Source organism: Priapulus caudatus, unplaced genomic scaffold (assembly GCF_000485595.1).
Source record: "Priapulus caudatus unplaced genomic scaffold, Priapulus_caudatus-5.0.1 Scaffold425, whole genome shotgun sequence".
Lineage (NCBI taxonomy): Eukaryota > Metazoa > Priapulida > Priapulimorpha > Priapulimorphida > Priapulidae > Priapulus > Priapulus caudatus.
In genome coordinates, this window is record NW_014577486.1 from 347,030 (window position 1) to 360,912 (window position 13,883).

At 43.7% G+C, this 13,883-nt stretch overlaps 1 protein-coding gene across 1 annotated transcript in view; it reads right to left on the reverse strand.

Annotated features, from left to right (window-relative positions):
- The window catches only part of LOC106810270 (SLIT-ROBO Rho GTPase-activating protein 1-like), a 72,800-nt gene that overhangs the window by 1,946 nt on the left and 56,971 nt on the right, over positions 1 to 13,883 (reverse strand). The gene's annotated exons all lie outside the window — the stretch shown is intronic.

Consider the following 13,883-nt stretch of genomic DNA (forward strand, 5'->3'; position numbering starts at 1 on the left):
CTATAGAAATCACAGCTGAGTATAAGCGTATCGAGCTGCGAATATCTAATGGTTCTTCTATAGAGGCAAACTGTATAAGCCTTTGCGGGCTGATTGTATCGGTGATTGTCGCTGTGCCACGATTGTCTGTCGTCGTTGGCACATTGCGACAGGTTACTCCTTTTTAGTGGGCAGTTTTTTGTTCATTGTCATGGGTCTGCCTGCTAATCTAGTAGATATGAATATAAACCCGTCGTTCAAAGTGTCACCTTGTGCACGATGCGAGCCTCGCTCGCTGTTATTGTATATGCTGTAATATAGTTGTATAGGAGGCCGTAATAACAGTATAGCGTCCGCGATTGTTCACTCGTTGCACTATTTCGTCTCTAGAAAAGGCCTTTGTGGTGTTTTTTTCGCCGAAATTCGCAGCTAGAGTGCAATAATTAGGCATTATGGCACGAGTTGGTTTTTTTGTTATTTTTGTTTGTGTCATTCGTGGAAATTCCGTCAGGTGGCGTAGTCACACGCGACCGGGTTGGTGTTTATTTGTGTATGGAATATGTGTTCAGATCGACTTTTGCAGAAATTCGGGCCCAAGATAGAGAACATGGGTCCCAATAAACCAAATGTGCCTAAGCCGGTACCCTAAACCCTAATTCTAACCGCTAACCGCTAACCTAACGCCTAACAATAACTCTAACCATAACCCTAACGCTATTATATTGATATTAATATTATATTTATATGATGTAAATGACATTGGTTTTATTGGGCCCATGTTCTCTATCCTTGAAACCGAAATTCGTGCCAGCATCAATAGAGCTGGCAAAAGTTTCGAGGGAAGCATAGAGCATGAATCTGTAGTTAGTTTAACATGAATAAAGTGTATGTTTTGTAAGTGCAGTAACAGTGTCGAGTATTTTTAATTAAATTTCTTGTTCGATGCTTATTCAGGCCTGCAGCCTATGGACGGCCTCTACTTGTTGTTCAACACCTATATTGCTGTCGTGAATATTCTGTGTAGCAGCGCCACCTATAGTCGCAGAATTAAGATAATGTCGCCAACCATGAAATTTTGACGGAGGTAGTCTGAAATAAGTTGCTGCTCCCAAAGACGAGCGGAAGAGAATTAGTTTTTTGCATTATTTTCAGCTAAAAAATCCTGTTAATGCGCTATTTCATCGCTAGAGAGAATGTAGTTATTTGTTATTTTATTTTGGCCTTATTCAACCAGCAGCAGACATGCTTGGCTAATACGGCAGAATTTCCTTTATTTATTACCCATTTTATGTGTATAGAATTCGCACAATATAAGATAAACTAACGTAACAGAGATTCTAACGACGTTTACCACATTTCGAATATGTGGCAAGTCATGCCCGATCGTTGCCGCAAGGTGGCACCAATCGGTGTTTGTCAGCATTTTTACTTGAGGCTGATATGTGTCCACGGCTAACGCCGAGAAGTTTGGGGGAAAATACTGCGCACAGCGCGAGATACACCCGCAATGCAACGCCCTCTAAACAACAATCCGAATAAGAAATGAACGCGTCAGACATAATTCAACACGCGAGATATTCTGGCGTACGAGAAATCACACATTCTAATGATTCGATCTAAGAATCTATAGTTTACAACATCACACACACACAATTAGCACAATCAAACACACACACACCACACACACACACAGCACACACCCACACACACACAACACACACAACCCACACTGCACGTCTGCATACGAGGGGGGGGGGGGGGGGGGGGGGGGGGGGGGTCTCGGTCTGCCGCAATATTGCGACAGACGAGAACGGCGTTTCTGGGAAAGACGCGAATATTAGCATATCACATACTTTCCACACATCTATTTCCTATTTCTTCTTTCTAAAGAAGCCAATCCATCGTAAGTATGGCGAGTAAGAATTCACAAGAACAACAGAGAAGCGTTGGAATAGGGCATCAGGTATTTTGCACATGCACTCTCGGGAACGCCGACGCGACGTCTGACCAACGCAACGCATCACTGCCGCCGCTGCTGCTGCTGTAGCTGCCACTACTACTACTACTATACTACTACTAACTAGCTACTGACTACTACTACTACTACTAACTACTACTAAGCTACTACTACTACTACTACTTACTACAACTACTGCTGGGCTACTACTACTACTATACTACTTACTACTAACTACTACTACTACTAACTACTGACTACTACATACTCTACTACTTACTATACTACTATACTACTATAATAATAATACTACTATTATACTACTACTAACTACTACTACTACTACTACTACTACTATTATACTACCTACTACTCCGTACTAGCTAAAAACTACTACTACTACTACACTACTACTACTAATACCTACTACTAACTTACTACTACTACTACTACTATAATACTACTTTAACCTAACTATACTACTACTAGCTAATTACTAACTACTTACTACCTACTACTACTACACTACTATTACTGGGCAGCTACTAACTACTACTACTACTACGTAACTACTAACTACTATCTGCAGCTACTACTACTACTACTACTGACTATACTGCTACTACTACTTTACTCTACTTACTACTACTACACTAACTACTACCTACTACTACTACTACTACTGACTACTACTATAATAATAATACTACTATTATCTACTGCTACTATACTTACACTACTATTATACTACTACTACTACTAGCTAAAACTACTACTACTACTACGTGATACTACTACTAACTACTAATACTAATACTACTCCTACTACTACTACTACTAACTAACTAACTAATACTCACATACTATCTACTACTACTATCTACTACTATTACTGCAGGCTACTACTGCTGCTGTTGCTGTAAGGTGAGTATATTTCACGATGCCGCGCCGGCGGCTGACGAAAGCGCCGAACGCGCCCGATTTCATTTCATGGCAAATAGACGCTGGCGGGCATCTCTCTGCATGATTATAAATCCCGCGCAACAACAACGACGGAACGACGACGACGAACGACGACGACGAACGACGACGTCGACGACGAACGAGACAACCACCAGCGACGACAACTTCGACGGCGACAACAAACAACAACAACGACGACGACGACAGACGACTGAACAAACGACAACAACGATGATGACGACGGACGACAAAGACGAACGACAAACAACAACAACAACAACAACAAACAACGGCGACGAACGCGACGGCGAACGACTGACGACGACAAACGACGACGTAACGAACGACAACGACGACGATGAACGACGTTTCGCTGACTCGATTATGCGTTGCCCCATCAAGATGATCTGATTCGGCGCGCCGCGCGTTGTGCATACGTCTGCTATGGCCGCACATGCTCACAACACACGTGAGCCTTGTCGATGGCGAGCGCATGCATGCACTACACACATTCAGCTAAATAACGCAATTTTAATAATCTCGATATAATAGACGTGGCGAATTCAAATGCAGGTACATTAGACAGCGGCGGGCGCGCGGCGGCGGCGGCGACCGTTGATGATATTGCGATCCGTAACGTCGGGCGGCGGCGGTCCGTTGCGATTTTACGGCAAGATCAATGACAGGAATATAGACATTACGGCGTTACATTGACTAGAGTATATTTCGCGTCGTAAGATAGGGAAATAGTGAAATAAAAAGGCAGTGTAAGCTCAGCGGCTCGGCATGAAACACGAGAGCGAAATGTGTATGTAGAGTAAACAGGATGAATCAGAAAGACGTCATATGCCATTGATGCGGTGGGGTGGGGTGGGGGTGGGGGTGGGGTGGGGGCTGAGTGGGTGGGGGGGGTGGGGTAGGTGAGGGTGTGGGTGGGGTGGGTGAGGATTTGGGTGGGAATGGCGTGTGTAGTGGGCGCGCTTAATCATGTCCGCGGGAGGATGCGATTAAAATCTCAATAAAGTCAACATGTTGAATTAGCAAAAGAACGAGCGAACAACCGTAGTGGCGTTCGAATACCAGTGTGAAACCTCCTCGCGTCTGTTTGTTTCGTTATTTGTTTTTTTTTTAAATTTGTTGTTTGTTGCCATCTGTCTGGGCTGTGTATCTTTGTTGTTCCTGTGTGGTCCTGTTTTGTCTGGCTATCTGTCTGTCGTTTACTAAGTCACACTTGAAGTGTACAAAGCTCCACATTAAGAGACTATCTATTTTATTTTAATTATAACTTTTTGATTATTATTCTTAACTATTCATTATTTCATTTATATATATAAATTAAAACAATATTGTCGATAAAAATATGTGGTAAATGTATTATTAAAGTTTTAATTATTTATGTTTTATTTATTTATTTCAATTATTTTTATTAAACCACGTGGATCTATTAGTTTTATAATATTGTGAATATACAGCGCTCAGTGCGTTATTATTTTGTCATTCCATTTCAACACTATACAGCTTAAGTGTCCGTATCCTCGCACATGCTTTAATAAAAGAAGTGCAAACAACCTAGATGAAGCACTAATTGCCTACGATAAAGAAAGCTGAATGATGAGTAAATAGGTTACAGCAGTAGAGTTGTGTATTCTCTTCTAGCCTCTGTGTGTGTGCTGTGTGTGTGTGTGTGGTGCTGTGTGTGTGTGGCTGTGTGTGTGCTGAGTGTGTGTGTGTGTGTGTGGTGTGTGTGTGCGTGTGTGTGTGTGTGGTGTGTGTGTGTGAGTGTGTGTGTGGTGTGTGTGTGTGCAATGTGATTGTGTGTGTGTGGTGTGTGTGTGTGTGCTGTGTGTGTGTGTCTTTGTGTGCGTGCTTTGTGGCGTGTGCGATGGCGCGTGCGCGCGACGGTGTGTTTTCAGGTCAGGGCCCTGTGAATGTCGCCCGTCAAATGAAAGACGGCAAATTTTTTTTACCGTTTTTTTTTATCGCTGAGAGCGCCCGCGGGCCCCGCGGAAGTGCTTGAATCACTCATGGGAAACGGTCAATGTGGGACTGCACACAAACTTTCATTGAACCGCAAATTGTTTCCTCTATCTCTACGAATTACTGCCAAGTTTCTGCTGTCGCAAAACAAACACACGTTTTAAGCACTTTCATCGACAGCAAATTGGCTCCTCTGTCTTCTACGATTCTGCAAGTTTCTGCTGTCGAAAGACAAATCACATAAGCAAGCTTACCGTAGATGATTGTCCGCGATCGGGTGACGGAAGGCGAGATGTGTACTTCAAGTAGATTGTGACGCTCTAGTTTGTTCGACCTATCAGCCCTCATTCGCCACCAGTCTACCAATAGCGATTGTTGCCTACCGGAGCAGTATACGGTAATTAGTATTAAACCACGTGGATCTCTTACCTTTATAATATTGTAAATATACAGCGCTCAGTGCGTTATTATTTTGTCATTCCATTTCAACACTATACAGCTTCAAGCTGTCCGTATCCTCGCCACATGCTTTGAATAAAAGAAGTGCAAACAAACCTAGATGAAGCCAATTGCTACGAAAAAGAAAGCTGGAATGATGAGCTATAGTTACGAGTAGAGTTGTGTATTCTCACTCATATCTTGTATCGTGTCATGCGAAAAATCGGACGAAACTCGAATAAACGACACGTCGTTTTCTTTCGCGTTACGCGTATTGTAAAGCGTTGATTCGTGAAATACGCGGGTTTTGATAGCCAAATCTTCGATGTACTATGTATGAAAAGGCAGCGTTTTGACAATTAATGGGCGCACATAACTGTGCGTTAGAGAATAAACGATTCATCTTGTCAAACAGCCAATAGAATGAACAACACTGAGATTTCCCACGTATGCGCACACGTTACATATTAAATGTAATATCAACAGCGCACGATGTTGTGTTATACGAACACATGCACGCTTAAGAATATATAAACATAAACCGGCTCAAAAATCGTTGGCGATACAACGGCTTGAACGCAGTTACATACTCAAAATAGCATCTCGCTCGCAGAATCGTATACACAGCGGTGGTCTCGTGTGGTCATAACAAACCAGAGACGGCGACATAAACCGCCACGCAGCGTCACGATCGCGGATGCCTAAACCGTATAATAAATACCCAGTTTTCCAGTCATTATTCCATCTATTCCCCCAGATTGCGCGTCTATAGATAACAAGCGCCTGCGCTTTGTTGGAAAGTCAGCGCTTACAAAAAGCGCACAAAGCGCGGCACCTGATTCACGCTCGCACGCTCATAATTGCTGCGCGCAGGTAAGGCAAGGCATGAATGCACGAATGTGCGACCAGCGCTGCGCTCGCAGCGCGCGCACCTATTTTCTATTTGCTATCTTTTGCGACAAGTGGAGCGCGCGCGTGAAAAAGACTATGACTAATACACCCCTCTCCCCTCCGCTCCCTCCTAATCCATCCCCCGCTACCCTCCTCCCCCCAAATATCACGCCAGCCTCCTCACTGCTCTCTCCTATGTGCCCAGCACCCTGCAGCCACGGATGAGAGGAAGAAAATTTCTCTCTTCGAGCGCGGCTCTGCTTCGCGTATTGTAATAACGCCTGATGGCCGCTGTCGCTCGACGACGAAATTTAGTTCGACGACGACGACGACGACGAATTGATGGCTGCTGCTAGCTGCTTGCTACTAATGCTGCTGCTACTGCTTACTGCTGCTGCTGCTGCTGCTGCTGCCGCGCTCTGCTATGCTTGCTGCTGCTGCTCTGCTACTGATGCGTGCTGCTGTGCCTGCGCTGCTGCTGCGGAATGCATACTGTTGCTGCTGCTGTTTGCGGCTGCTGGCTGCTGCTGCCGCTGATTGCTATGCTGCTTGCTGCCTGTTGAGGCTACTGCTGCCTTGCTGTTGCGGCCTGCTGATCTTGCTGCTGCTGCTGCTGCTGCCGCCTCCGCTGCTGCTGCTGCTGCTCCGTCATTACGGCAGGGGTCGTCTTGCCCCCTCCGCCTGCCCGCCGGCCCGACCGCTCGCCATTGTCAGCAAACAAACGCGAGCCGGATCCGCAGTGATGCGCTCGGTTCGAGTCGGATTACGGACGGCTGCGCGTCGTCGTCGTCGTCGGCGTCGGCGGTGTCGGCGGAACTGCGAAACTTGCCGACGAACGAACGCCTGGTTCGGGATTGGCGGCGGGTTTCTGCAAAAGGTCGTTCTCTGTCGTTCTCCCTACTCCCTGTATTTCATTGACTATTTATATATTGACAAACAGGTAGACAGATATACACAGAGACAGACATACAGACATATATAAAGAGACATACAGACAGCCCGGCAGGCAGATAGCCAGAAAGGCAGACAGACAGGCAGACAGACAAGCAAACAAGCAAAAACAAAACAAACAAACAAACAGAGAGACAAATAAACAAGCAAAAACAAAACAAACAAACAAACAGAGAGACGCACGGAAGCTTTTCGCCGGTATTGAACACACGGTGTAGCGCGTCTTACTAATCTCAACCGGTGACTTTTACTAAGGTTTTAATCACATTTCCTTTCAAAAAATTTCATTTCATTGTGTTATATATTGTCTATATCTATTGCCGAGTAGGACTCGCGCGAACGTCACGTCCAACTTCATGTCTAAGAAACAAATGAATATAATGTTTCACGCGATTATTTTTTGCTGTTATTCGAAACGTCTCGCATCTCGCCGTGAAGTCAGCAGTCACACGTCTATCCACCCATCGCATGTTCTCCAAATAGATTCGTGTTCATGATTAACGTCTGTGCTTCATCCAAACCCCGCTCACTCGACGCCCGCGGCTGCCAGCGTCGAAGTCAGCGTTTTGTTTTTCAGCTATCGGTTTTTATCGGAAGAAATCGGAACGAATATGCACTTACTTACTACTCTCTCTCTCTCTCTCTCTCTCTCTCTCTCTCTCTCACTCTCTCTCTCTCTAACTCTCTTTCTTTCTCTCTCTCTCTCTCTCTCTCTTTCTTTCTCTCTCGCCCTCTCTATCTCTATCTATCTCTCTCTCTCTCTCTCTCTCTCTCTCTCTCTCTCTCTCTCTCTCGCTTTCTCTCTCTCGCTCTCTCTCTATCTCTCTCTTTCTCACCCTCTCGCTTCCCCTCTCTCCCTCTCTCACCCTCTCGCTCTCCCCCTTTCTCCCCATCTATCTCTCCCTCTCTCCCTCTACGATTTCTCTTCTTTTGGGAACACAAACTCTCGAGCGTCTTTCTCATTAATTATTAATACGTATGCAAATTCAGTCGTGCATGATGCGCATCCTTACGTTACAATTTTTCAAGGAAACGAACACGAGGAGATATTTTTAGCACGATTTTTCAGATGCTCAGTTTTACTCCCGCGTGACATTGAAAGTTCCGCTCTCTAACCAGGCGCAGGTCAGTTACTGGGCGCAGGATTGACGTGTACACATTCGTTGAGTTTATTTCCGCGAGATGGCGTTAAACGCAATCGCGCAACCGGGTCGAGGTATTTCCGTCCGGTTCTTGTAAACATTCGAATTCAATTAATAATAGATGGACACTAATGCACGACTTTGTGTGAAACAGACTAAAGGGAAACTCGCCGTTAAATTTTTAATGAGCGATTTCCTAATCGTTGGTAACAGTTCAAAATTTCTGTTGGCATGTGAGGTACCGTAGGCTACGTGTGGGTAATTGTGATCCGACGGAGAATAAATACTTGCGCACTTTGGCGTGTTCGCAGGGCAAGAGATCTTGCCAACAGTCATTCATTATAAACCAGTTCTTATAAATCCACCAATCAATATTTTATAAACATATTCAGCTAGGAAAGTGTGGCAATTGTGACGGATAGCAACATGCGCTGTGAAAGTTGCCTTGGAATGTTACGTGTGTTAACAGTAAGCGAAATGCGCTGCGCATTCACTCTATCTCGTATTATTAAACGTTTGCGAAAATTATTCAGGCGCTGCTGCCATTTAGCAACGCGGCAGATGAAAACCCAGGCGGTAAATAAATATACGGATAATACGCCGGAAAGCGAGACGAAACGATTAACAAACAGTATATTTCCGTTCGAAGCACCAGTCCGCTCAAACGCGAACGAACGCATTTTAATATTATATCAGATACGCACGTACACGCATGTGCGAACCTACACGCATGCGCGCACATACACGTCGCGCGCACGTACACGCATGTACTCACGTACACGTCGCGCGCACGTACACAAAGTGTCCGTATCCTCGCACATGCTTTAATAAAAGAAGTGCAAACAACCTAGATGAAGCCAATTGCTACGATAAAGAAAGCTGAATGATGAGTATAGGTTACGAGTAGAGTTGTGTATTCTCACTCATATCTTGTATCGTGTCATGGAAAATCGGACGAAACCTCGAATAAACGACACGTGTATTTACTTTCGCGTACGCGTTTGTAAAGGTTGATTCGTGAAACCCGGGTTTTGATAGCCAATCTTCGATGTAACTATGTATGAAAAGCAGCGTTTGACAATAATGGCGGCACGTAACTTGTGCGTTTAGAGAATAAAACGATCATCTTCCAAACAGCAATAGAATGACAACACTGAGATTTCCCACTATGCGCACACGTTACATATTATATGTAATATCAACCGCCGATGTTTGTGTTATACGCACATGCACCTTACAGATATATAACATAAACCGTCAAAAATCGTTGTGCGATACAACGGCTGTGCGCAGTTACATCTCAAAATAGCATCTCGCTCGCGAATCGTATACAACGGTGTCTCGTGTTGTCATAACAACCAGAGACGCGACTTAAACCGCAGTAGCGTCCACGACGCGGATGCTAAACGTATAATAAATACCGTTTTCCAGTCATTATTCTCATCTATTCCCCGCAGATTTGCGTCTATAGATACGCGCTGCGCTTTTGTTGGAATCGCGCTTACAAAAGCGCACAAAGCGCGCACCTGATTCACGCTCGCAGCTCATAATGCTCGTCGCAGGTAAGGCAGCATGAATGCACGAATGTACGACCAGCGCTCGCTCGCACGCGCGCGCACCTATTTTCTATTTGCTATATTTGCGACAAGTAGAGCGCGGTCGTGAAAAGACGATGACTAATACACCCCTCTCCCCTCCGCTCCCTCCTAATCCACCTCCCCCGCCACCCTCCCTCCCCCCCAAATAATTACGCCAGCTCCTCACTGCCTCCTCCTATGTGCCCAGCACCCTCCAGCCACGGATGAGAGGAAGAAAATTTCTCTCTTTCGAGCGCGTGCTGCTTCGCGTATTGTAATAACGCCTGATGGCCGCTGTCGCTCGACGATGTGTGCGTGTGCGTGAGCGTGCGCGTGTGTTTTCAGTCAGGGCCCTGTGAATGTCGCGTCGAATGAAAGTACGGCAAATTTTTTTACCGTTTTTTTTATCGCTGAGAGCGCCCCGGGCCCCGGGGATGTTGAATCGCTCATGTGAAACGGTCAATGTGGGACTGCAACAAACTTTCATTGACCGCAAATTGTTCCTCTATCTTCTACGATTCTGCAAGTTTCTGCTGTCGAAACAAATCACATAGTAAGCTACCGTAGATGATTGTCCGCCGGGTGACGGAAGGCGAGATTGTACTTCAAGTAGATTGTGACGCTATTTGTTCGACCTATCAGTCATTCGACCAGTCTACCAATAGCGATTGTTGCATACCGGAGCAGTATATGGTAATTAGTGCTATAGAGATCACAGCTGAGTATAGCGTATACGGGCTGCGATATCTATGGTTCTTCTATAGAGGCAACTGAAAGCCTTGCGGGCTGATTGTATCGGTAAATGTCGCTGTGCCACGATTGTTGTCGTCGTTGCAAATTGCGACAGTTCTCATTTTTTAGTGCAGTTTTTGTTTTGTATGGGTGTTTGCTAATTATAATATAAAATATAGTTATAAATGTATGGTAGATCGAGCCATCGCTCGCTGTTATTGTATATGCTGTATATAGTGTATAGGAGGCATATAACAGTAAGCGTCCGCGATTGTTCACCGTTGCACTATTTCGTCTCTAGAAAAGGCCTTTTTTGGTGTTTTTTTTCGCCGAAATTCGGCACTAGAGTGCAATAATTAGCATTATGCACGCAAGTTGGTTTTTGTTATTTTTGTTGTGTATTCGCGACATTCCGTCAGGTGGCGTAGTCACAGCGACCGGTTGGTGTTTTTTGTGTATGAAATGTGTTCAGACAACTTTGCAGAAATTCGGGCCCAAGGATAGAGAACATGGGTCCCAATAAAACCAATGTGCCTAACCGGTAACCCTAACCCTAATTCTAACCCTAACCCTAAACCTAACCCTAACAATACCTCATAACGCATAACCTAACCTATTATATTGATTATAATATTATTTTAATTTATGATTGATGTATAATGACATTGGTTTTAATTGGGGCCCATGTTTCTCTATTGCCTTGAACCGAAATTCGCATCATAGAGCTGCAAAAGTGTTCGAAAAGGGGAGCATAGAGCATGAATTCTGTATCTATTTAACATGAATAAGTGTATGTTTTGTAAGTGCCAGTAACAGTGTGAAGTATTTTTAATTATTTCTTGTTGCGATGGCTTATTCAGGCCTGCAGCCTATGAGCGCCTCTACTGTTGTTTCAACACCCTATAGGTACGCGCACGGTGGCAAATCAACCAATGAGCGCTGGATAGGGCAAAAAAAGAGTATTCGTTATTTGAGTGTACGACGCGTACGCTCTGATTTTGTATTTCTCATTAGAAAGGTCAGTAACTCTGTGCATATGTTAGATTTCATAAACTAGACATCTTTTCTGAATCCGACGGTGTAAACGCTCGTCCGAAGGTGCGTTGCGTTTGCGGCCGGGCGAAATTTTCAAAGAAAGCCTACTTTTTTGTGCATAATGCACATTGTAAATTGGGTCCTATTTCTGAAGTGAGTGCTGGAAAATGTGTTTTAGAAAAAAAATTATGGAAGATTTTTTTTGTTATATAACATATATGGTGTCACTTGCGACTAGATTCAAGCGGATGGCAGTTGTTATTCCAAAATAAACTTCTGCTGATTATGGGAGATTTTTTCCGTAAAGTATATTCGCCTATGGAACAATGATTTTCCAGGCGTGAACCCTATATTGCTGTCGTGAATGATTCTGTGTAGGGCAACGCCACCTGATAGTAGTCGCAGAATTTAAGATGAATGTCGCCAACCATGAAATTTTGACGGAGGTAGTCTGAAATAAGTTGCTGCTCCCAAAGAGCGGTAGCGGAAGAAATAGTTTGCCATTGTTTTTCAGCTAAAAAATCCTGTTAATGCGCTATTTCATCGCTAGAGATAATGTAGTTATTTGTTATTTTATTTTGCCTTATCAACAGCAGCAACATGCTTGGCTAATACGCAGAATTTCTTTATTTATTTGTCATTTTATTGTGTATAGATTCAGCACAATTTATAGATAAACTAACTAACAGAGATTCTTAACGACGTTTACAACATTTAACGATATGTGGCAAGTATGCCCGATCGTGCCGCAAGGTGGCACCACATCGGTGTTGTCAGCATTTTACTGAGCTGATATGTGTTGCCACGCCTAACGCCGAGAAGTTTGGGGGAAAATACTGCGCACGCGCGAGATACACCCGCAATCAACCCTCTAACCATAATCCGAATAAGAAATGAACGCGCAAGAATAATTCAAACGCGAGAATTCTGGCGGGTACAGAAGAATCACACATTGCTAATATCGATCTATCTTATAGTTACACCACAACACACACAGCACAAACACACACACACCACACCCCACACACACACACACACACACACACACACACACACACACACACAGCTGCACGCTCTGCATACACGGCTCGCTGGCAATATTGTCTGACTATATCTGAAAGCGGCCGTGCTCTGGGAAGACGGCGAATATAGACATATCATACATACTTCCACACATACTATTTCTATCTTCTTCTTTGCTAAACGAAGGCCATCCAGTCGTAAGTATGGCGAGTAGAATTCACAAGAAGCAACAGAGGAGCGTTGTATATATGCTATAGTATTTGCACATGCACGAACGCACGTTTCCAGCACGCACGCACACGCCGCCGCTGCTGCTGCTAGTACGCTGCCACTACTACATACACTATCATACTACTACTACTACTACTAGCTATACTACTACTACTACTACTACTACTACTAAACTACTACTAACTACTTCTTAACATATACCAATCTAACTGCTGTACACTACTACTACCTACTACTACTACTACTACTACACTACTACGCGTCACTAACTACTATAACTACTACTACTACTCTATGACTACACTATACTACTACTACATAATAATAATACTACTATACACACTACTATTCGCTACTACTACTACTACCTAATCTACTACTACTTGACTTACTACTATATACACTATACTACTACTACTACTATTATACTACTCCCTATATACTACATACTACTACTACTACTACTACTACTAACTACTACTACTACTGAAACTAATCTACTACTACTACTACTACTACTAGATGCAGCTACTACTAGCTACTACTACACTACTATACTACTATACTACTACTACTACTACTACTATCTACTGATCTACTACTTTTATTCCGTATACTACTCTACTACTATACTGCTACTACTCACTACTCTACTTATCTATACACTACTACTACTACTACTATACATACTAATAATAAAACTACGATCTACTATTACTACTGCTACTACTACTACTAACTACTATACTACTACTACTACTACTACTTACTACTACTACTACTACTACTACTACTACTACTACTAATACTACTACTATCTACTACTACTACATACTACACTATTACTAATACTAAACTACTACTACTATACTACTACTATTACTGCAGCACTACTGCTTGCTGTTGCTTAAGGTGAATATGTCACGATCCGCGCCGGCGGTGACGAACGTCGACAACGCGCTGATTTCATTTCACAAATAGACGCTG